Source organism: Onychomys torridus, chromosome 1 (assembly GCF_903995425.1).
Source record: "Onychomys torridus chromosome 1, mOncTor1.1, whole genome shotgun sequence".
Lineage (NCBI taxonomy): Eukaryota > Metazoa > Chordata > Mammalia > Rodentia > Cricetidae > Onychomys > Onychomys torridus.
The window spans coordinates 60,127,006-60,142,004 of record NC_050443.1 but is presented as its reverse complement, the minus strand read 5'-3'; the positions used below and the strand labels follow the sequence as shown (position 1 = coordinate 60,142,004).

The 14,999-nt window shown below is 48.0% G+C and overlaps 1 protein-coding gene across 2 annotated transcripts in view; it reads right to left on the bottom strand.

The window, feature by feature from the left end:
* Window positions 1-14,999, bottom strand: part of Znf710 (zinc finger protein 710) — a 69,674-nt gene that overhangs the window by 53,270 nt on the left and 1,405 nt on the right. Inside the window, exon 1 of one of the 2 annotated variants that reach the window (XM_036187810.1) lies at window positions 14,514-14,831. The exons of the other annotated variant lie outside the window; for it this stretch is intronic. The gene's annotated coding sequence lies outside the window, so the exon portion shown is untranslated. Of the gene's footprint in view, window positions 1-14,513; window positions 14,832-14,999 lie in introns of those variants that run through there. 2 annotated transcript variants of the gene reach the window in all.

Here is a 14,999-nt window from a genome sequence, read left to right as displayed (position 1 = left end):
AGTCATGCTGGGGTGGTGGTGGTACACGCCTTTAATCCCAGTACTCAGGAGGCAGGGGAAGGTGTACCTCTGAATTCAAGGCCAGCCTGGTCTACTGGGTGAGTTCCAGGACAGCCAGGGCTACACAGAGAAACCCTGTCTCAAAAAACTGAAAAAGAAAGAGGTCAATCAGAGATCATTTTTTTACTATCTCTGTGTGTAGTGTGTTCTGGGGGAGGGGTGCACTTGTACATATGCACATGAATGCACTTATGCACTTGCATGTAGAGGCCAGTGATCAATGTTGGGTGTCTTTCTCAATCGCTCTCCACCTTGTTTTTTAAAGGCAGGGCCTCTCACTGAACCCGCAGCTCCCCAGACAGACTGGCTCTGCCTGTTTTCACCCTCCCAGAGCTGAGATTACAGATGTGTGCCACTGTGACTGGACTTTTACGTGGGTGCTGGGGATCTGAACTTGGGTCTTCTGTGAAGCAAGCAAGCACTTCCCTAACTGAAACATACCCCAGCCCTCTTTTTGTTCTGTTTTTTTTTGTTTGTTTGTTTGTTTGTTTGTTTTTGTGTAGCTTTACACCTTTCCTGGATCTCACTCTGTAGACCAGGCTGGCCTTGAACTCACAGACATCCGCCTGGCTCTGCCTACCAAGTGCAGGGATTAAAGGTGTGAGGTTGTGGCTCTTTTTGTTAATTTTGAGACCGAGTCTCACACTATAGTTCCACTGTGGCTTGAGATACAGACTGGCCTTGAACTCCTGGTGATCACGGTGATCCTATCTCAGTCTCCTGAAGAACTACAAGTATGTACCAACTTGTACGGCTAATGTTATTTTGAGAGAAAGGTGTGAGGGGAGGCTAGCTCCAAGATCCAAACTTTTCATTCCTCAAATACATGAAGGAGTTTGATTTGAAAAAAAAAAAAAAAAAAACATACTGGACAGAAATATCTTAAAATTCTATTTGAGTCTTTTCAAGGACTAAGAAGTATGGTCCAGGGCTTGGGGATTTAGCTCAATGGTAGAACGCTTGCCTAGCAAGCGCAAGGCCCTGGGTTCAATCCTCAGCTCAAAAAACAAACAAACAAACAAACAAAAAAGAAGTATGGTCCAGACAAAAGGAATTAGAATCCTCAAGAAGGTTCTAGCCAGTGCATTCAGGGTGAACCCCCTAAAACAGAACCACACAATCCCCCAAAGAAGTCTTCAAGTTCTGAGGACACAGCCTCTCTGTGCAGGCCCTCTCCATGAGAACAGAGGAAGTGGAACTGAGAGGCTGAGGGGGAGAAACCAAGCCCCTTTGTCTTGGCCCTTCTTTGAAGAAAAGGCAGTGGCCACCACAGGGGACCATAAATTCAAAAGGAAGGGGAAGCAACCAGTTTGTAGCTAGGTTTACCTGTAACCCCACTCACTACTCAGGAGACTGGGACAGGAAGAGTGATCGGTATTAGAGGCTAGCCTGAGTAGCATAGTAATAATAGTTTATCTTGCATGGGTGTGTGTGTGTGTGTGTGTGTGTGTGTGTGTGTGTGTGTGTGTTCTAGAAGTAGTGGCTCACACCTATAATCTTAGCACTTGAGAGGCAGAGGTAAGAGAATCAGGAGTTTATGGCCAGTCTGGGCTATACAGCCAATTTAAGACCAGTTTGGGTCACATGAAGACTTCATCTCAAAAAGGTTAGGGGGCAGTTTCTATGCTGAGATTTGGGGGCACAGAACTAATTTCCACCATCGAGGTGTTTTTTTTTTTTTTTTTAAGCCTCCAAAGTAGGGGCGGGCAGTGAAATTCCCCTAAGCTCTGTACACCATAGTAGAAGTGGTCCTCATTCAAACCTGTGTCCTGGAGCCAAGGGAGCGTAACTCCACTCAGAACAGAATTATTCAAGTACCCGGGAAAACCCCAGGAGCAAAGGAGGCGGCTGGATGTCTCCAGCCCTTGTAATAATCAAAAGCCAAAAGCTTTAAAGTCTATCTCAAATATCAAAATACATCTATTTGGGGAACATTTATTGGGCACCTCCTCTCCATTCACTGGGCAGGAAATTCACATGGTGATGAAATGGCACCAAGATGGTCAATCAGACACTCGAAAATGGGAAAGGTGGGCTGTTGGGATGGGTCCCTGGTGAAAGCCTCAAGTGACAAGGTGTTGTGCACATCAGCTCAGACACACAAATCCCAAGAACTTCCTACTGTGACCACCACCTGAAAGGACCCTGCCTCTTTCTGAAAAAACAACTCTAACTTGGAAAATAAATATACCACATACCAGGACAGCTGGGACAGGATGGTTTTGTATCTCTTAGACATCAAACTCTTCCTCTGGATGAAGCTGTAGCCTATACATTACAGTCTTGTATTCTGTATGACCAACACCTCTAGCTTTGTTCCCTACACAGCATTTCTCTTCAGCATAGGGAAAGCAGTTAAGTACCCTGACTTTGGAAAACAATGTAGATATTTCAAATAAAAACAAAAAATAGAACTTTCCTCCCCTTTATTAAAGGCATAAAGGCATGCCATCCAGTTTACACCTCTGCATAGAAAGGTATATATATTTAAATTATTCTGCTGGAATCTTCCAAGGACTGAGTGCTTTCAGCTCTGAAAACTTCTTGACCATAAAACAGAGTAAAGGCATCGGCTTCAGAGAGCAAGAAGTGATCTCCCCAGGCATTTGGAGTGGCCGGCACCTACCTGAGGCCAGTTCACCAACAGTAATAAAAGCTCCCTTGAAATAAAGCTGAAATTCAGACATTCTGATGAAAGCTGGCCACTTCAAAGATCGGACCAAGAAGTCCATCTCTAATCTTCTTCATTGTGTCTGACGCAGCTGGCAGAGCATGGGGCTTGCCTTCAACACCTATTGCCTGAGCTTTGCCCTGGAGACACAAGCCCGCTGGAGAGATTCACACACATTCAACTGGGTCTAGACCAAGGTAGATGGATGGAGACAGGCTCTTGACCAATGAAGTGTCAGTGAAAAAGAAGAGCATTTGGAGCTGGGCATGGTGGCTCACACCTTGAATCCCATCACACAGGAGGCAGAGGCAGGTGGATCTCTAAGTTTGAGGTCAGCCTGGTTTACACAGTGAGTTCTAGGACAGCCAGGGCCACACAGAGAAACCCTGCCTCAAAAAACAAAAAAACAAAACAACAAACAAACAAAAAAAACCCAAGCAAACAAAAGGAGAGTGACACAGAGACAGAGACACAGACACAGTGACAGAGACAAACAAGAGCTTGAGGTGAAGAGATGGCTCAGTGGTTAAGGGCACTGCTTGCTTTTCCAAAGGTCCTGAGTTCAATTCCTAGCAACCACATGGTGGCTCACAACCATTTATAGTGGAATCTGATGCTCTCTTCTGGCATAAAGTTGTACATGCAGATAGAGCACCAGACACATAAAAATAAATAAATAAATCTTTAAAAACAAAATGATAAGCTTGCATAAGTCACAGGAAGGGGGTGCCTGATAACACTGAGCACACCTGGGAGTCCTCCCTCCCTGCCCCATTTTCCTATCCTTCCACACAAATCCTTCTTTATGAATGTTTGTTACCAGGTAGTATATGCACAAGGCACAAAATTAAAAATGTAGACGGCAGCTCCTCTCCCCAGGGAAAGCACTTCTAAGTCCAAGTGCACAGTCCTTGCTCAGCCAGGGACTCTACCCCCAGCTTTCTCACTTATACCTCGGTGCATGACGGGGTTTCCTTCTTCTGTGACTACAGCTGCATGGTGGTTGGAAAATGTGTTTCCCAATTCTCCACCAATGGAGGGTTCGCATTTCTGCCTTTCCTTTTCTTCCCTTCCACCTTTTTCTTTTCTTTTTCTTCCTGAGACAGGGTCTTACTATGTAGCTCTGGATGTCCTAAAATTCACTCTGTAGACCAGCTGGCCTCAATCCACAGAGATCCACCTGCCGCTGCCTCCTGAGTACTGGGATCAAAGGCGTGTGCCACCTTCAGCTGTTATATAATAATGTGTTTCTTATTTTCCCTGGCCTCTGCTCAGGCCTTGTACATACCAGGCCAGCAATCTACCCCACCCCCTTCGTTATAGAAGGCTTTCTTTCCTTCCTCCGTCTCTCCCTCCCCCTCCCTCCCTTCCTTCCTTTCTTTGGTTTTTTGAGATAGAATTTCACTGTGTATCCCTGGCTGTCCTGAACTCACAGAGATCCACCTGCCTCTGCCTCCTGAGGGGTGCTGGGATTAAAGGCGTGTGTCACCACCGCCCAGCTTGATAGGTCATTCTCAAGGCCCTTTTTCCTCTCTTCATGTCCAGTTACCTCTAGGTCATGCTCTTTCCACAGACCTCCCATCTCTTCATATCATTTGTGAGCCAAGGGTTCACCTGATGTTGCTGCAACATTCATAATTGCATTGGATGTCAATCTCTCAGTGGGAGGGAGACTTTAAGAGGTGCCTTTCAGTGAATGGCCAAAAAGAGTGAGCTGGACTCATTCACGATCACAGGACAGGTGGTCTTAGAACATTCTTATTATTATTCAAGAAGAGTAATATTGATTTTACCATAAATTCTGGTCAATCAATAGATATCTATTAAGCAATGACTCTTCTCAACAGTGAGCCAGGCACTGGGGGTGGGGGTGGGGTAGGAGGGGGGTCCAGAAATAAAGAACATAGCTCCAAGCTTTCAAAAAGCTTTGAGTCCAAGTGTGTGGGTCTGAGCCTCCCTCCCCTATCTCCCCGCAACTAACAGGCAAGACAATGGTGGCTTAGAAAGAGGATAAGGCTAGCTGGATGCAGAACTATAATCCCAGCACTATCACAGAGGCAGAAGGATCTTTCTAAACTGGAGGCTATCCTGGACTACAGTGAGTCCCTAGCCAACTAGGTCAAATGAGAGCCTGTCTCAAAAAGCAAGCAAGCCGGGCAGTGGTGGCGCACGCCTGTAATCCCAGCACTCGGGAGGCAGAGGCAGGTGGATCTTTGTGAGTTCGAGGCCAGCTTAGGCTACACAGCGAGATCCAGGAAAGGCGCAAAGCTATACAGAGAAACCCTGTCTCGGAACAAACAAACAAACAACAACAACAACAACAACAACAACAACAACAACAACAAAAAGCAAGCAAACTCCCAGTCCTGGTGGTGCAGGGCTTTAAGCACTTTGGAAGCAAAGGCAGGAGGATCTATGAGTTCCAGGCCAACCAGGGCGACCTTGTGAGCCAGGGACTGGGGCTCCAGAAGTAAGAAACATGGCTCCAAGCTTTCAAAAAGCTCTGAGTCCCAGTGTGGGGGTCTGAGCAGGTCATCTGCTCTTGTTGTAAGGTCCTACAGCATGAAATCCAAAAGCAGAGTTACTCCCTCTGCTCTCCACCCTAGAGCAATTAGAGAGGACAGGAACCGGGCCGGCAACTCCTTCCTCCACAATGAAAGGACCAGGCGTGGCGGCACGTGCCTTTGGACCCAGGCAGAAGTGGGAGGATTTCTGTGTTAGAGGCCAGCCTGGTCTACAAAGTGAGCTTCAGGACAGCCAGAAAGTGAGACACAGTGAGACCCTGTCTAAAAAACAAGCAAATGTGCAATGTTGCCTATAAGTACCAAGAGCTAATAACTGTCAAGCTAATATTTTATACCCAGTAAAACTATTCTCAAATATAGGAATAAAATAAAATTTTAGCCAAGTAGAAACTGTAACTTTCTGACTGAAAAAGCATCACCATAAAAAGCTATAATCCTAGAAAGAGCTGAGATGACAGGGGACCTGAATGAAACAAAGGCTGAGGATGAGGGAAAGGAAGCCAAGCAGTGACAAGTGCGTCCAGCACTCCACAGCACCGCTGGTGAGGCGGCTCAGCAGCTATGAGATGCTCGCTGCCAAGTGCAGCAACCTGAATCAGAGTTCAGTCATCACATCTCACAGGGCAGAACAGAACCAACTCTCATAAGCTGTCCTTGGAGCTCTAATTTGAGTGAGCAAGTGCTCGAGCGTCTCACACACACACACACACACACACACACACACACACACACACACTAAAAGAATTTTTTTAACAGCACTTGTCTTAGTTTGGGTTTCTATCACTGTGAAGAGACACTATGACCACAACAACTCTTATAAAGGAAAACTTTTAATTGAGGTGGCTCATTCACAGTTCAGAGGTTTAGCTCATTATCCTCATGGGCGGGAGCATAGCGGCATGTAGGCAGACATGGTGCTGGCTACATCTTGATCAGAAGGCAACAGGAAAAGGTCTGTGACAGTGGTTGTTATCTTGAGCATAGGAAACCTCAAAACCTGCCCCCACAGTGACACACTTCCTCCAACAAGGCCACACCTCCTAATAGTGCCACTCCCTGAGTTTATGGGGGACAATTACATTCAAACCACCACAACACCTAATTAACTTGCAGGATTAAAGAAAGAAAAGAAGATAGGAATGGTGTTGCAGCCTTTGATCTCAGCCCTCAAGAGGTGGAGGCAGGCAGATCTGTGAAGGAGGTCAGCCTGGTCCACACAACAAACTTTAGGCCAACCAGAGCTACATAGTGAGACCCTGTCTCCAAAAGAAGCCAGGCGGAGGTGTCGCACGCCTTTAATCCCAGCACTGTGAGTTTGAGGCTAGCCTGGATTACATACTGAGTGAGTTCCAGGACAGCTAAGGGTATGTAGAGAGACCCTGTCTCAAACAAACAAAAGACAAACACCAAGTATCTTTAAATCTTTTGTAGTCTGTATACATAAAAAGAAAATAGGTACAGCCATGGTTTTGGGGAGGCGCAGACCAGAAGGCCTCTACAAGTTTGAGGATGGCTTGATCTACTCACAAGTTCTAGACCAGCCAGGTCTAGACAATGAGGCCCTGTCTCAAAACAGAACAAGGGGCCGGGGGTGTAGTTCAGTTAGTAGAGTGCACGCTAGCGCGCAAAGTGCAGAGTTCCACCCTCAGCACCACATCTGGATGTGGGGGGCACATCTGTAATCCCAGCTAAATATGTAAGCCATACCAAATGTAAAGGCCTGAAATCACTGTTCAAACAGCAAAGATGTCAGAATGGGTCACAAACCAAAGGTAGTCCGAATAGGGACTGTGTATGGGGGGCATGTGGCCAAGACAGAGCCCTCACCACTCAGGCTGAACTAGCCAGACATGTGGAGGCAAGCCAAATGCAGAGGACTGTGGCCAAATGCCACAGTGCAGCAAGGACAGGAGAAAAGGCAGAGATAGCAGGATCAGAGAGAAGGACCAGTGAGAAACCAGTCCTAAGTGGCCTAGGCCGTCCCTGATAGTAACCATGTGGAGGAGTCAGGCAGACAGAGAGGAGAGAGGGATGAATTCCAGCGTGAAGGGGTGACCCAGAATGGAGACAGGAGACTGGCCTGTCCACAAGTGTACAGAAACGGGGAACCCAGGATGAGGGAAGCCCACTCCTACAGAGGCAGCCGGGGGTGGAGGGTTCAGGGTAGGGCATGCACAGCGAAGCAGGTACAGGTTTCCAGCTTGGGCAGGGGTGCACAGACCCACTTCAAGCCGGGTTGTAGAGGGAGATCAAGGAAAGGCATTTCTACAAGGGGTCTTGAGGTCTAAAGCTAATAAAGTCACAAGGATGGAACAAAGCAATTGTCAACAAGACAGTTTGTAAGCTCAGGGTCCAGTATCAGAATCAAAGTGAGATTAACCAACCACACCACTGGCTTCCAAAGGGCACCTGACAGTTCTCAAGAGGACAGCTTGGACGTGGTCCCTAGGAAGCCATGCTGCTATGACACAATGTACCAGCAATCCAGTTAGCCTGTTGTATTTTACCAGGCATGCAGAACTGCCTTCACCACCAGGAAACTATGCCATCACTGTCCTCCTGGAAATGAGAGGGTATCCAGGGTGGCACCCAGCTAGACAACCTCCCCCGCCCCCAAACAATCCACACACAAGCGAGTCGCCACCAGGGTTAGTTCCTCACTTGAATCTGGGCATCCTTGTTTTCTTTCCAACCTCATTTTGACTCTGTAGTTCCTAACCAGGGTAAAGAGAGAAGACAGTTGGGCCACAGTGATCTCCTAGGCTTAGTTCTGACTGCTCAGAAAATCCTCACATTTCCCACAGCTCTCTGCGCACTCCCAGAAATAAACACACAATAGAGCATATATATATTTAATACCAGAAAGTCGTACAATGGCAGGTGTGTGAAAGACAGAACCAAAACCCTCTTAGAGGCCAGCCTACTTCTGATAGTGATTTGACCTCGTTTGCAAACACACGCATACATGTTATAAAGGAAAAATCATACAAATGAAAACTCAGATAGCTTAGGAAGGAGCCGAAGAGAGGGGACAGCCTCGGTGCTGGGACAGGCTGGGGGGAGGGTCAGGTCTGGGAGCACCACACATTAATTAGGAGGTAATAAAACCAGTTATTTCACCTTATGATGCTGCTGACATGCATTTGGCCCAGCTTTGGTTCTAACACCCTTTAATCTGTTCCGTTTGGGGATCTACCCCAATTTCCTCTTACAGCCCCCTCCCCTAATTCAAGGGTGCAATTCTTCAAAGGCTCTCCTTCCAGAATGTTTAGTCTTCAAGGCTGCAGTAATCTTGTTTGCTAATTCTTTGCTTTGCAAATAAGAGGAAGTTGGACCCAGTGGTGATGGGGGGTTTTCAGAGGCAGTCTGGGAGCCTGGCCCCATCCCACTCTCTGTTGCCTTAGGAAAATTCTTCTGTCCCATACATGAACAATCAGGAGACACTTATTAAAGGGGGGAGGTGCTTCTATAACATCAATCTGTACCACGAAAAGGATCTCACCCCCATCCCACCTGTGTCCAACAATGCTTGCTACATGTGACTTCAGGAAAGTCATTCTATTTAAAGGAGCTAATTTAAATATTTAAACAGAGCTCCCCACAGCAGCACATGCCTGCAATCCCAGCACTCAGGAAGTGTAGGAAGGGGGATTTAGAGTTCGAGGCCAGCTTCAGCTACAAAACAATCTGGAGGGCAGCCTGGACTATAGGAGACTGTCTCAATCCCCACCCCCAACCCCCGGCAAAGAAAAAAATAAATAAGTAAATAAGCTAATAGACAGTATGTAAAGTACTTAGAATAGTGCCCTTGATCTAATAAGTACTGTTGAATCAAAGAGCTGGGTGATACCTACTCAAACTCTGCCCTGGATATGGAGCAAGGCAAGTTCAAGCCAGCAACTTGGTAGGACCTTGTCTCAAAATAAAAAGAGAGGGCCAGCAAGACAGTCCAAAGGGTAAAGGTACTTACCACCAAGTCTAGTAACCCAAGTTCAATCCCCGGGCCCCACGCGGTGGCAGGAGAGAACTGATGCTCGCAAACTGTCCTCTGATGGCCACATGCACACACACACCCTCCTCCACATGATGATTTTTAAAAATGAAAGTGAAAGGGAGGAAGAAAAAAGGCTAGACATGTAGCCAGTGGTGATGCTCAGCCTTGCAAGCATGAGACCCTGGGTTCTATGACCAGTACTGAGCTTCGCCTCGACCAGCGGTCCTCAACTTTCCTAATGTTGTGACCCTTTAATACAGGGCCTCATGTTGTGGTGACCCCCAGCCACAAAATTATGACATTGCTACTTCATAACTGTAACTTTGCTGCTGTTACAAGCCATAATGTAAACATTATGAGATGCAGGATATCTGATCTGTGACCCCTGTGAAGGGGGCCATTCAACACCCCCAAAGGGACGAGAGAGACCCACAGGCTGAGAACCACTGAGCTAGAGCCAAGGGCTCCTCTGAAGCTAACGAGGAATAGTCTCCTTCCAGAATGCTACACACACATAACCTACATGGCTTCAGGTAAGAACCCCACCCCAATGGCGAGAGAAAAGGACCCCGGTCTAGTCCTCCAGGCAGTGACTTCAGGAGTCCGGGGACAAAGATCCCACCCACGGGCAGGTTCCCCGCCCCCCTTTAACTTCCACTTCTCTTCCCTAAAGCCCTGTGACCTTGCCAGTTTTCCTTACTTAGGCTACATCTCCCTGTGTCCGGCCTGTGCCACAAAGCTCCAAAACTTCTTACAACTTCCCCGGCCACTTCTACAAATCTCTAACGGTGCCTGAGTTCTTATTCAGGTGAAGGGAGGGTCCACATGAAGGCAGTGCAGGGCGCAGGCCCTGGCCCTCAACAAGCTTGGAACTAGCACAAAGCTCCAGAAGCTAACGGTCAGAGACACAGGAGGGATCTGATCTGCGAAGTTGCCTCATTCCCTGCTACTTGCTGGAGAAGATGTTCTCAGTCACACCACTCCTGCACCACTAACCTCCCCGTTCCGGACTCGTGTTCACCTGTGCCACCTCCAGAGCACTCTTGTTAAAATGCAGGCTCAGCAAATCTACAGAGGGGCCCGGGAGTCTGCAGCTCTACCAGGCTCCCAGGTAATGTTTGTTGATGGTGCTGGTACACCAACCACTTAGAGAACAACAGCAAGGTTCATATCCAAGTGAACAGACCAAGCCAGGCCTGGAAATGTGTGCCTGTAATCCTAGCACTGGGGAGGCAGAGGCAGAAGGGTGGCTGTGAATTCACGACGGCAGTCCCAGCGGGCGGGGGGTGGAGGGTGGGGGGAGGGCCTAAAGGAAGGTCGGGTGTTCAAGGCCTGCCGAGGCCTGCTGCTCAGCTATACAGCAAGTTGAGGCCAGCTTTCGTTACTACAAACAAACAAACAAAAAAACCACCAGGAGGGGAGAGGAGCTGTCAGCAGGAGAGCTTTGCAGGCTCCGGCACCTGCTGTCAAGCCCCTGTCAAGCCCCGTGACCTGAGTTCAGTTCCCCAGGATCCACGTGATGGAAGGGCAAAATTGACTCTGACTCCACACAAGGCACCAGGGCATCCTTGTGCCCAAACACATACATGATAAATAAAGAAATTAACTGTTTGTAAAGGCTTCTGAGTTAGACCTGTACCATCTGTCTAACCATTGTTATCAGGGTGCCTTTCTCTTTTTACCGTCTCTATTTCCAAAGAAAGAAGAAAACGACGACGTATACCACCCTGGTTAAAGTCCTCCTTCCCAGCCAGGAGGCTGCTTCAAATGCCCTTTCTCCAGGTCCCTTCACTCCCTCCCTCCCTAATTATTGCCTCCTATGCCTCTGAACTTTTCCCTTTGAAGCACTTATAACAACTGTAATTAAAGACTATTTGTGTAATTAGTCATTCAGTGTCTGTCTCCCAGACAGACTGCAAGCTCTAGGAGGACCGGACAGTGTAGTGCCTAGAACACCACAGACTGCCCGTAAACAAGCAGCTGCCATGGTCTGCGCTTTGCCGGGCTAGCAGACTGAACTGGAGGTGTGGGACATCTCCTGGTGGAGACCTCTAGGCCAACAGTGACGTTCATGTGTGTGTGTGTGTGTGTGTGTGTGTGTGTGTGTGTGTGTGTGTGTGTCTGGTGTGTGCAGGAGCACATATACATGTCTGCATGCAGGTGGAGGTCAGAGTGTCAATCAGGAGATACCCACCTTGCTTTTGAGATAAAGTCTCCTGGACTAGTTAGGCTGGCTAGCCATTGAGCACCAGAAATCTTCCTGTCTCCATCTCTCCAATTCTAGAGTTATAAGTGGATAACCACGGATTTCACGTGGGTGCTGATCATCTAACTCTGATCCTCGTGTTCGAATGGCAAGCACTTTACTGCCTGAGCCATTCATTTGCCCAGCCTGCAAAGGTACCTTCCTTAGCTTTAAAATTCCCACCAGTGTAAACGTATTCCAATCGAGTAGGGATGTAGCTCAGCGATACTGCACATGTGCAAAACCCTAGATTCGATGCAGGCATCACCTGTGTTCAGATGTGTGTGCATGCATCCTAAATTCTTGTCAAGTACAAAAATAGTCCTGATCTGGTACTGACTGCTACTGGGGAATAATGAGACCCTGGGAAATAAGCATACCCTGCCAGTCCTCGCTGGCTGAACCATCAGCAGGCAATGTGAGGACCCTCACTCTGCTGCAGGCTGACAATTTCTTGTTTTGCTTCTCTTCCACTGTCCTTTCAGAAGAACCCAAAAGCTGAAGACCCAGTTCCTTTGCAAGAGAGGCCTGACCACATCATTACTGTCGAGAAGCAAAGTCCAAAGCCAGTCTGCCTGGGCTCAGACACCGGCTCTGAGGCCCCAGACAAGTGACTTGATTCCTCTGTGCTGTTTCCCAGGCTACCAAATGAGAATAGCAAGGTGTTTGCCAGCACCTGCAAGGACTATGGGAGATGATGTATATACTTTAGCATAATCCTGGCCTGGAACACCTGATTATATTATTCTCCCAGCGTCTGAGTCCAATTCAAAACCTCCCTATTGTTTTGCAGAAGTCTCCACCCTGTGGCTCCACCCATTCAGGATCCACTCTTCCCAACCCCCTCCGCCCTACCTGTCTGGAGCTTGTTTGAAACAATGAATCACAGCACAACTCTGCAGCGCCCATCAATCACCCCCCTGTCCCTGCCTCTGTGTGTCACTTCTGGGCTCCTCCTGGGAGGGAAGGCTTTTCCGAATGTCCAGTACATCATTCAACAAGTATTTAGGAAAGGCCAACTATATATTAGTCTTGCAGGGGCTTAGCAATGGACAAAGCAAATAAGCAATCAATAAATAATAAATATGTTGGTAGGGGAAAATCCATTGATAGCCAAGCTCTCTGCCCACACTAAACAGACCTTCTAGCAGCTCTAAACCCTGAATGGAGATCAGCAAACTGAAGCCCTTCCTTCCGTCCCCATTCTTCCCCTCTAGCCAACCCCAAATAAACCACACACAAGTACAAAGTATGAAGAAGGTATTCCAGATCAAAACCCGGTAATTTAGGAACATCCTGATGACTAAACTTCTACCCTGCTGAACTGCTAGGCTTTAAAGAGATTGGTGTTAAAATAGCAAGCTCTCCCAATAATTGCCCTGGCCTGCCCAGGCCCCCAGAGCAGCATGGAAGGCATACCTAGAAAATAAGGCCATGTTACCTCAGCCTGTACATGCATTACAAGCCCATGGCTGGTTTCATGTCCTCACGGCCATGTTCTTTGAACTATGTGTGGCTGCAAATCCGTAGCAGAATGAGGGTAGAGGCCTTGTGGAAAGAGACCCCCAGGGCTCAGATTTGAGAGATTGCCCCGCTATTGACAGGGTACTCTTCCTGCCTTGGATGTTTTTAAACAGTCTCTAAGATCTTCTGGTTTGGGGGTCAAAGGAATGGCGGCACTGTCCTTAACAGAGAGCTAGCAGATGCAGAATCCTTCCTTTTGCAAACTGAGGAAAGCTGCTTGGCGTCAAGGTCCGAGGAATCTGTGTGTGGTCAAGCCAAGGAAGGGACTGGACCACACACCCCATCGGTGTGGGGGAGTGGTGGGCCTTTTCACCAGTTTCCTCTGAGATGCAATAGACTCTTCCTTTCAGTCCTCTACCAATGGTTCTCCACCTTCCTAATGCTGTGACCCTTTAATACAGGTCCTCATGCAGTGCTGACCCCAACCACACAATTATTTTGTTGCTACTTCATAACTGTAATTTTGCTACTGTTATGAATCTTAATGTAAATATCTGATATGCAACCCCCAAAGGGGGTTGTGACCCACAGATACTGATTCCATTCTAGAAAGCGGCTATACCACAGCCAGGTGTGGTGGGACACTCCTATAGTCTCAGCACCCAGGAACTTGAGACAGGAGGGTCACCAGTTCAAGGCCAGTCTGGACTAAATAATGAGACACTTCTCAAAAGAGAAGGAAATCGTAGTTAGCTACTTCCCAAGAGCAGCCTTGCTAGAAACATCTCTAAGCTACAAGGGACCTCAACCAGAAACCATACAAAAATCTCTGGTGATCCATTACTCTTTCCTCCAACCCAAAAGATATTCTAGACCTTGTCTGTCTCCTTGCCTCTAGACAGAGCCTAAAATAAAATACTTGGTTGTGACAGAAGGGACCTGAGCACAGTCAAATGCCTCCTACACCATGAGACCGAGGGTCAGCTCAGAACAACTTGAAGACAACCGAGACACTCTAGAAGTCAGTCTGACCCCATGTCAACTCACTGAAACCCTTGGCACATGGTCACCCAGGAAACCAGACCAGACTAGAGGAAGAAAATAGGATCCAACCGTCCCTCGCCCCTACCCTAAGCTCTACCCAGTGCCCTCAGGCAGCAAACCGGCTCGGCAAGGTGGCTGGAGCTGTAAGTGATCAATTCAAGGTTGTGCTTCAAGAGCAGCAGGTGCCTGGCACAGGGTTACTACGTGTGGGATGGGAGCAGGCAAAACCACTAAGCAAAGCTCTCAAAGGTAAGTTTGCTTTGAAAGAAGTGAAAAAGTGATGGTCCTACTACCTTTCAAAATAAAAACCAGACAGGCCCATCAGCTTTGATGACAATACACTTTCTTAAATCTAAAGTCGGTGAAGGACCATTTCCTCCCTTTCCCACACCAGCTCCCTGAATCTTTGAAGGGCCCTAGGAAGGTGATACAAGCCCTCCCCGCCGTCTCCTGTTCCCACACATCAGCTCTTCTCTTTGGCAGAAATGAACTTTGGCTGCTTTTACTTACACATGTACAAAGGCAAGGCCTGAGAGGGCAGCGTCAAAGCTGGTCGGATGACCCCCAGCGGCACAAAGTCCTGCGCACACCTGTGGGGGAGTTTTGTGAGCTTCCGAGGTATCCACAGGGACTAGTTACGTCTTCAGGTGGACAGTGGCGGACAGTTTCCATTGTGAACGGAAAGAAAGACGCCCAGGGTGCCCTTCGAAGATAGGGCACTGGGCCCGCGGGTCAAGTGTCCCCTCACTGGCAGGCCGGCCGCTAAGACGGGGAAGGAACTCCGCAGTGTCCGGGTGAAAACACACCCAGGCTACTGCTTGGCCTGGCCGGAACCATCTCGCAGGGCGCAGAGATACATTAATGACCGTTTTGGATTAGTTAAAGGCCACACAAGCACCTCCCTGGCCTCTTAAATCTTCCCAAACTACAGTTTAGACTGGAGGCAAGCAGTCGCAGGGACCATAAAAGTCATCTTAAAAGGCAAGTTAAAAAAAA